Below are 10,010 nucleotides of genomic sequence, written 5' to 3'. Positions count from 1 at the left end.
ATTTTCTCATTTTTCCAGTTTTTAGCAAATACAATCCTAGCTGCTGTTAATATATTTACAATCAGGTATTTCAAGTCTTTACTATATATTTCAGGTAAAATTCCCAATAAAAATATCTCTGGTTTCAAGTCTATATGTTTCTTTGTCATTTTTTCCAACCACATGTGGATTTTAGTCCAGTACTTTTTAGCATCCGCACAAGTCCACCACATATGGTAATATGAGCCAGGTGTCTGATGACATTTCCAACATTTTTTGGATTTATTCTTGAACATTCTTGCTATTCTTGTTGGGGAAAATGCCACCTGTAAAACATCTTATACAAATTTTCTTTATATGCTGTTGACATTGTCATTTTATAATTTTGAGACCACAATTTTTGCCATTTCTCTAAATCGATCCCATATCCAAAATTCTTCCCCAAGCAATCATAGTTTCTTTAACTTGTTCTTCTTCTAATTTAATTTCTAATAAATATCCATACAGTTTTTAAATCACCTTTTCATCAGTACTTGTCAAAATCTAATCTAAATCAGTCAATTTATCATAGAAACCTTCCATTTTAGAATCTTTAGAATCTTGAATGTATTTGCATATATGAAAACCAATTCATCTTTATACCTTGTTCCTCTAGTTTTTGTATAGATTTAAGTTCACCCTTTTCATTCAATATTTCACCATATCTAACTTTGTTCCTTTTGGTATATTATAGGATAAGAAAATGCTTCAATAGTTGATAACCAGACTGGAATTTTCAAATAACATTGTCTTTTAATCTTCTCCCAGTTTTACCACAGAGACTCCTGTATATAATGTCTTCTAAAATACCCCTGTGTTTTAGTTCCTTTATACCATAGAAAAGCATGCCACCCCAACAACAAATCATGTCCTTCTAATGTCAACAATCTAGTATTTCTTAGTGTTATCCATTCCTTAACCCACATCAGATTTGTAGCTTGATAGTACAACTCCCAGTTAGGCAAACCAAATCCTCCTCTAATTCTAGCATCTTGCAAAAGTTTTAACTTTATTCTCGCTTTCTTACCTTGCCATATATATTTCAACACAATTTTATTTAAATCTTCAAAGTAATCTTTTCCAAGCCTAATTGGAATTGTTTGAAACAAATATAAAATTCTGGGTAATATATTCATCTTGATTGTTGAAATTCTCCCTATTAGTGACAGTTGTAAATTTTCCCATTTCGCCAGATCTAGCGCTATCTGCTGTTTAAGTTTGATATAATTATTCTCTTTTAATGTACTACATCTTGCTGTTAAATATATCCCCAAGTACTTGATCTTATTCGTGACCTGAATTTTCAATATGTCTGCCAGTTCTTCCTTTTGTCTAAATAGCATATTCTTTGTCAAGATCTTTGTCTTATCTTTATTTATTTTCAAACCAGACACCTTTCCATATGTCTCTATCTTTTCTATCAATTTTGATGCTGTTTCTAGAGGGTCTTCTAAGATGAAAACCAGATCATCTGCAAATGCTTGCAGCTTAAATTCTTCCTTTTTTATTTTCATTCCTTTTATATTCATGTTTAATATTTCTGTTTAGCACTTCCAAAGTTAACACAAACAACAAAGGTGATAGTGGGCACCCTTGTCTTGTTCCTTTTCTTATATTGATAGAGTCTGTCAGTTCTCCCTCTATTATTACCTTTGCCGTTTGCTTATAGTATATAGCTTCTATTGCTTGAATAAATTTTCTAGCAAAATCCATCTGTTCCAACAGTAATAACATTAATCGCCATTTCACATTATCAAATGCCTTCTGTGCATCTAGAAATATCAGAGCCATTTGTTTTTCAGGGTGTGCCTCGTAGTATTCCAAGGTGTCCAAGATTCTCATATTGTCTGTAATTTGTCTCTTTGGCAGAAATCCATTTTGATCAGGATGAATAAAATTATTTAAATATTTTTAAATTCTTTTTGCCAATATTGAAGCAAAGATTTTATAATCTGCATTTAGTAGAGAAATATGGCCGATACGGCCATTTTGAGTAAATTGTGATGCAGTTTGGGTTGACCAACGCCCCTGCAGTCTTCCAGCACCTGATAAATGACGTGTTTCGGGATATGTTAGATCGGTTCGTGGTGGTGTACCTGAATGATATTCTGATCTATTCCGGGTCCAGGGACAGCCACCTTCAACATGTTCATCTGGTCTTGCAATGCCTTCGGGACCACCAACTTTATGCGAAGCTGGAGAAATGTCTCTTCTTCCAGACTTCCATAGAGTTCCTTGGGCACATCATCTCTCCCGAAGGCATCGCCCTGGACCTGCGCAAGGTGGAGGCCTTATGTAGTTGGGAACCCCCTTGTGGCGTGAAGGACGTTCAATGCCTATTGGGGTTTGCTAATTATTACCGGACCTTCATCCCAGGTTTTGCCAAGCTGACAGGTCCAATAACTCAGCTCCTTCGAAAGAAGGTCTCATTCCAGTGGGGCCCCCCCCGCAGCAACAGGCTTTTGAGGCCCTCAAGAATGCCTTCATCGCAGAACCCATCCTGAGACACCCTGATCCACATCGTCCTTTTGTGGTGGAGACGGACGTGTCCAATGTGGCTTTTGGGACAGTGCTGTTGCAAGTCCCAGTTGATAGCGCCACTCTTTTTCCCTGCGCTTATTATATCCAGAAACTCACTCCTTCCAAACGCAACTACACCATCTGTGAAAAAGAGTTACTGGCTATCAAGGCTGTGTTTGAGGCTTGGCGACATCATCTCAAGGGGGCCCGACACAAGGTGGAGGTCCGGACAGACCATCGGAATTTAGAACACTTGTCAAGGGTGAGAAAGTTGAACCAGCGGCTGATCCGGTGGTCATTGTTTTTTGCCCGGTTCAACTTTTCTGTGACCTATATCCCCAGTGGTCACAATTGGAGGGCAGATGCCCTGTCCCGCAAACCCAAGTACCTTTGCCCTGAGGACCCCCTTCCTCCATGGACGGTGCTGCCAGCAGAATCCTTGGCCGCAGTCCAGGAACCGGTGGACTTGCGGACTCAGGTGTGAGAGGCGCAGCACCTAGATGCTTGGTCGCAGCAGAGGATGGGGGAGATTGGACCCAAATCCCCATGGACTTTGGAGGAGGGTTTACTCAAGCATCAGGGCCAGTTGTATGTACCCACGGGGCCGCTTTGAGCCCTTATTATGACTCAGTGTCACGACAACCCTGCAGCCGGCCATTTTGGGTCTTTTTAAGACCCTCCATCTTGTGACGCAGACTTTTTGGTGGCCTCAAGTACGGCATGATGTCCATGCCTATGTCACGTCCTGTGTACCGTGCAGGCAAGCGAAAACCGCGATGGGTACACCTCCTGGTCTCCAACCTCTGCCAACTCCAGAAAGACCAAGGGGAGCAATTTCCATGGACTTCTTGACTAATTTACCGCCATCCTCTGGATTTACAACTGTGCTGGTGGTGGTCGACATGTTGACAAAAATGGCCCACTTCATTCCATGTCGTAAATTGCCAATGGCCCGTACTACTGCCCGTTTGTTCTTGCAGCATGTTTTTCATCTCCATGGTCTGCCAGACAGGGTAGTTTCTGACCGCGGTGTACAATTTACAGCCCAATTTTGGAAAAGCCTGATGACCGTGTTACAGGTGCAGGTGTGCTTGTCGTCGGCACACCATCCAGAGACTGATGGGGGGACGGAGAAGGTCATTGGCATTCTCGAGCAATACTTGTGTTGTTTTCTAAACCAATGGCAGAACTGGGCTGATTATCTCCCTCTGGTGGAGTTTGCATTCAACAACTCCCAGCACACCTCCACCCAAAATGACACCATTTTATGCTAATGTGGGGTACCATCTGTGGTTCTTCCCTGTGATACTATTAGATTCCCCTGTTACCGAGACCCGGGAATTCCCTTCGGAACTTCACTCAGTTCAGCAGTTAGTTCGGCAGCAACTGATACAGGCCAAGGAAGATTACAAGCGATTCGCAGATCGCTCTCGACAGAAAATGCCTCCGCTGGCTGTAGGAGACCGTGTGTAGTCATCCACAAAACATCTTCAGGTTGACTGCCTGATAAAGAAGCTGGACCATCGGTTCATCGGCCCATTTCCCATCAAGGCGGTCATCAAACCCATAGCCTATCAACTGACTCTACCGCGCTCCATGCGAATTCATCCAGCCTTCCACTGTTCCCTTTTGGTCCCTGACACCCCTTTGTGTTATCTCTGATGTCCCACAGCTGTTGATCCACCACCTGCGTCTGGTGAAGATGGCGCAGTAGAAGGCAAGGTGGCCAGCATTAGGGATTCCCGCTGGCTGAAAGGGCGGTTCCAGTATTTGATCGAGAGGCAGGGGGATGGGCCGGAGGCCCTCTCCTAGGTGGATGCTTGTATCTTTCTCCTTTGTATATGAAAGTCCCGATAAAGTCAAGTCCCGATAAAAGAAACTCTTGAAATCATCAAAAATAAATACCAACCAGCTAAACACCTCATGGAACTAACAGAACACTGCTTAACCAACACATATTTCATATACAAAGGACAAAGATACAAACAAATTGAAGGAGCCCCTATGGGATCACCACTGTCACCTGTCATTGCAAACCTGTTCATGGAAGAATTCGAATCCAGAGCCCTGGCCAATGCCATCCACAAACCCAAACTATGGTTAAAATACATCGATGACACATTCGTGATTTGGCCCCATGGACAAGAAAACCTAAACAATTTCCTAACACACCTAAACAGCACAAACCCCAAAATCAAGTTCACCATGGAAACAGAAACAAACAAACAACTACCATTCCTAGATGTACTAATCTACAAAAAAACAGATGGCACACTAGGACACACCGTATACCAGAAGAAAACACACACTAACCGCTACTTCAACGCCCAATCCCACCACCACCCAGCACAGATAAACTCCGTGGCTAAAACACTAATTACTAGAACCAAATGCCTGGCAGACAAGACACACATTAAGACTGAACTATGCACCCTGACTAAAGTACTGACAGCCAATGGCTTCCACAAAAGCAAAATCACCAACTTGATCCACAAAAACACACAGAGACATAATAGAGACCCAGAAGATGAACAGACCTATGGAACAGCTGTCCTGCCCTACATAAGAGGTACTACAGACAAAATTAGTAAGATACTACATAGACATCACATCAAGACTGCCTTCAAAACAGACAGAAAAATAGCAGCCATCCTGGAACTTCCGGTTTGTCGGCTTCATGAGCGGCAGGATTTTGCGAGCTGCGCGATCCCTGCCGCGCTGCCGTTTTTGGGGCTCCGACCCACACGGGTAGCGGGAGCTAGGCTGCACTGCAGGGGCAGCTGAAGGTTGGGGGATCCGGAGAAGGGACTGGGGTGTTGCAGACCCTCCCTGGCCGGCAGAACCCCTTTTCCCAGGACGGTGCAGCGGCGGTCCGCAATGGCCGCCACAAAGAAGCTGGCAGCCGGGTAAGAATGCGCAGGAGGAAGTGGAGAAAGTGATTGAGAGGAGAAAGTTTTTCTTGGCTCCTAGGACTCTAAGACATATTTAATAAAATTCCTGAAAAGTATGACTTTCTGAATAATACCTGCCAGAAGAGGAAAAAAGCGGCTGTTTGAAGGTGCTGAAAGGATAGCTTTCCCTCTTTTCCTACGGAATAAATAACTGGATATTAAGAAACCTATTTTTTTAGGTGGAAATTGGTTTTAAGCGATGAGTGGGAAGAGAGAGGATTAAAAGAAAAATATTTGTATGCTAAGACTTTGTTGGAGCAGATGCCTTAAGGATTTGAAGACTAGAATATATTGTAATAAGATTTTAAACAGATTTGGACTTTCTTTCTCTTTGATTGATATTACCCCAGAAGGAGAAAGTGAGATCTCTGCCTTGGTTTGGACTGATTGATAACTTTGGGACTGTTTTATCTTTTTATTTTCTTTTGAATATTCTGGTTGTTGTAAGAAGAAAGAAGGAGAAAAGAAAAGAAAAGATTTATAATGGCTCTTTCTGTTGAGGAACTAAGAAAAGAATATGAACAAGCAAAAAAAAATGGTAAAGATGGTGTGGAAGAAGCTTTCCTTTTCTTAGAAATGGCGCTTACTAATTATCAACAAACATTACAACAGATGAAGACAGCAGAGGAACAAGAAAGAAAGGAAGGAGCCATCTTTAATGAATCTCAGAATTTGATCCAGAAAGAAGGAAGAGAGAAAGAAAAGAAAAGAAGAGAAAAGAAGAAAACTAAAGGACTTAAGGACTTAAGATCTAAAAAAACATTTAAGAAAGGGAAAAATAAAGTGCAAAAACCAATATGATGATAGTAAACAAAGGGGAAAGGAATAACGACAGAGAAGGGAAGCCGGTAAGGCAGAGGCTAGAAGAAGGGGGGGTAGAAAGATTTGTTGGGAGAAGAAAGAAAGGGAAAAGGTGGAGAAAAGCTACAATGTTTTGAAATTAAATGGAAAAAAAGGAATTTTTATGGATAATGGATAAAGTATAACTTTTTTTTTTTAAAAAAAGATTTTGCAAGGTACATAAGATGAGATGGTAGTATTGCAAGGGTTTAAGAGTTGATAAGAGATTAAAATGTTAAAATGTTTAAAAATGATTGGCTTTAAAACTTAATAATAGGAGAGGTTTAGAATATTGTTTTAATTAAAGAGTTTAATAAAATTATGGTATTGATGTTATTATAAAATTTTTATTATAGTATTTTTTTTTTAATATTTGGATTTATTGTCTAATTATGCACTTAATTGTGTTGGATGTATTAGTCAGATAGAATGTACCAAGCAAAATCTGATTGGGTATTAGATATTATTTTAAAGATTAATTTGATTAACTTAGGGGGGAGATAGAAAGGCATCATACTCTGATTAATGATTTCAGGAGAAACTGATTTGTTTTTTTTTTTCATAAGGAATGAGACAAAAGGATGATAAAAAATGGACAAAAGATACAAATATAATGATTCAAACTAAGATGATTAATTAAGGTAGAATTAAGAAGTGTGAAATATGTGGAGAAGTTAATATAGAAGGCTTAGAATGGTAAATAAAATAAGTAATGATATGTAAGATGAGCATGAATATAATTGAAGTCCATGAAGAGAGAGACACCTGGGTCCAAGTTACTTTCCAAAAAGATCTTTTTTATGTTTTGTGTGTTGTGTGTATATGTCTTTTTTTGGGGGAGAATTGGTAAAAACTTGTAGAAATATAGAATGAGAATAATGGTAACTAAGTCAGAAAGAAACAGATGAAATAATAATAATGATATTGAATAAGAGTAAAGAGAAGTAAAGAGAAATTGAATAAGAGGTTTTGGTATATTATATGGAAATGGTTTAAAAATAGAATCATAATTTATCTGACTTGTTAAATTTACAATGGAAAAAGGTTTAAACATGTAATGAATAATGATAATTTGTGTTTTAAAAATTAATAAAACTTGTTTAAAAAAAAAAAAAAATAGCAGCCATCCTTAGAAACCCCAAAGATAAAATTGACCTGGAAAACCAAGGCATATATGAAGTCCCCTGTGCATCATGCCCGGCCACATACATTGGACAGACCAATAGAAGAATAAGTACCCGCCTGGATGAACACAAAAATGCAGTCAAAAAGCTGGAACACACTTCCTCACTAGTCCAACACATGGAAGCCACTGGTCATAGCATCAACTTCAATGGCACCAAAACCCTAGCCACTATAGAAAACCCCAGCCACAGAATCATCAGAGAAGCCATAGAGATTGAAAAAAGACCAGAAAGCATGAATAGAAGAGATTATTCCACCAGACTGTCAATCATTTGGAAGCCTGCACTCACAAACAAAAATCTCCACACCACTAGCCAGGCAAACACCTGGGCACAAACAGATCCCCCCTGATACCTCCAGCTCAAACACACCCCAACCAGGCACCCAGATGAAACCTAGCTTCCTAACTAATGATAGTCCATTTACCCGGAGCCAAGCTGCACTAAAGGCCTCCAATAAAGTAACACAATGTTGCCAGCCAATCAAGATACAAAAAGAGCCAAAATACAGACAGAAGATATTAGAATATTAGAAACACCAATCAAGCAGAACACAGCAAACTCCAAGACCAATAAACACAGACCAAGACTCCCAACCAATCAGGATGAAGAAAAAACCATTCTGGCACAGCAATAGGCTGCCCCAAATTTAAAACTGAAACAACTGTGGGGTCCTGACTCACAGAAGAACACAATTCAGAAGCCTGATGATGGCAGATGAGATTCTGCCGAAACGTCGCTAAGCAACTTTAAAAGCACAACTACTATGACGTGGGAAAATACCCGAACAAAGCTGAATGCCATATATATATATATATATATATATATATATATATATATATATATATATATATATATATATGTATGTATGTATGTATGTATGTATGTATGTATGTATGTATGTATGTATGTTATGGCTCCCTTCAGAGTTCAAACAACACAAAACCAAAAAGCAGCTGCTCCAAAACTTAAATCCAACAGAAAGGAGTCTTACAAGATTATATTCCACACGCCCTGTTTATCAAAACAGTCCTGGCACAAATTCTCAAAGCTCCGAGCCTCTGCTGCCAAACCTCTTCACGAAATCAGTCACTTTGTTCCTGACAATCTTCCCCACACAGCTGTGTCCTTTTATACACTTTGAGGCAACGTGCTAACTACTGACTCGCCCTCCCTTCTAACTGAGTTTGCCTCCGTAAACCACCTAGATGGGCGTGTCAATCTCCCTAAATCAACGTCTGGCTTGATGCCTCCTCACAGCTTGACGTTTCAGCCTCCTTCTGGTTCTGGCATCAAGCCACGATCTTTCAGCTTCCTCGCTCGACTCTTCTGACTCATTTTGTGGATCAATTGCTGGCATGAATGAGGTCAAGGGTTCAGGCGAAGAATGTCTGTGTGATAACCTCTCATCCCCTGGCTCACATCTGTGTCTTCTAACAATTCAGACTCCAAATTCTCAGCAGGCTCCAGCCTTTCATCCTCAGAGTCATCAGAATCAAAACTCACAGCAGGATCGATCCTTTCAGTCACAACATATGTGTGTGTGTGTGTGTGTGTGTGTGTATTTCTTTCTTTTTTTTTTAATCAAGTTTTATTAATTTTTAAAACACACAAATTATCATTATTTATTACATGTTTAAACCTTTTTTCATTGTAAATTTAACAAGTCAGATAAATTATGATTCTGTTTTAAACCATTTCCATATAACATACCAAAACCTCTTATTCAATTTCTCTTTACTTCTCTTTACTCTTATTCAATATCATTATTATTATTTCATCTATTTCTTTCTGACTTAGTTACCATCATTCTCATTCTATATTTCTGTAAGTTTTTACTAATTCTCCCCCAAAAAACATATACACACAACACACAAAACATAAAAAAATCTTTTGGAAAGTAACTTGGACCCAGGTGTCTCTCTCTTCATGGACTTCAATTATATTCATGCTCATCTTACATATCATTACTTATTTTATTTACCATTCTAAATCTTCTATATTAACTTCTCCACATATTTCACCCTTCTTAATTCTATCTTAATTAATCATCTTAGTTTGAATCATTATATTTATATCTTTTGTCCATTTTTATCATCCCTTTATCTCATTCCTTATAAAAAAGGAAGAAAATAAGTTTCTCCTGAAATCATTAATCAGAGTATGATGCCTTTCTATCCCCCCCCTAAGTTAGTCAAATTAATCTTTAAAATAATATCCAATACCCAATCCGATTTTGCTTGGTACATTCTATCTAACTAATACATCCAAAATAAATAAGTACATAATTAGACAATAAATCCAAATATTAAAAAGATACTATAATAAAAATTTTATAATAACATCAATACCATAATCTTATTAAACTCTTTAATTAAAACAGTATTCTAAACCTCCCTATTATTAAATTTTAAAGACAATCATTTTTAAACATTTTAACATTTTAATCTCTTATCAACTCTTAAACCATTACAATACTACCATCTCATCTTATGTA

The 10,010-nt window shown here is 38.7% G+C and overlaps 1 pseudogene; it reads left to right on the top strand.

The window, feature by feature from the left end:
* Window positions 1-2,087: 2,087 nt before the first annotated feature.
* Window positions 2,088-3,262, top strand: LOC148128943 (uncharacterized; annotated as a pseudogene).
* The last annotated feature ends 6,748 nt before the right edge of the window (window positions 3,263-10,010 follow it).

This window comes from Notechis scutatus, chromosome Z (genome assembly GCF_049901735.1).
Source record: "Notechis scutatus isolate UNSWTSFEM ecotype Mainland chromosome Z, rNotScu1.2, whole genome shotgun sequence".
Lineage (NCBI taxonomy): Eukaryota > Metazoa > Chordata > Lepidosauria > Squamata > Elapidae > Notechis > Notechis scutatus.
Note: the sequence above shows the minus strand (reverse complement) of the source record. Positions and strands in the feature narration are given on the sequence as shown.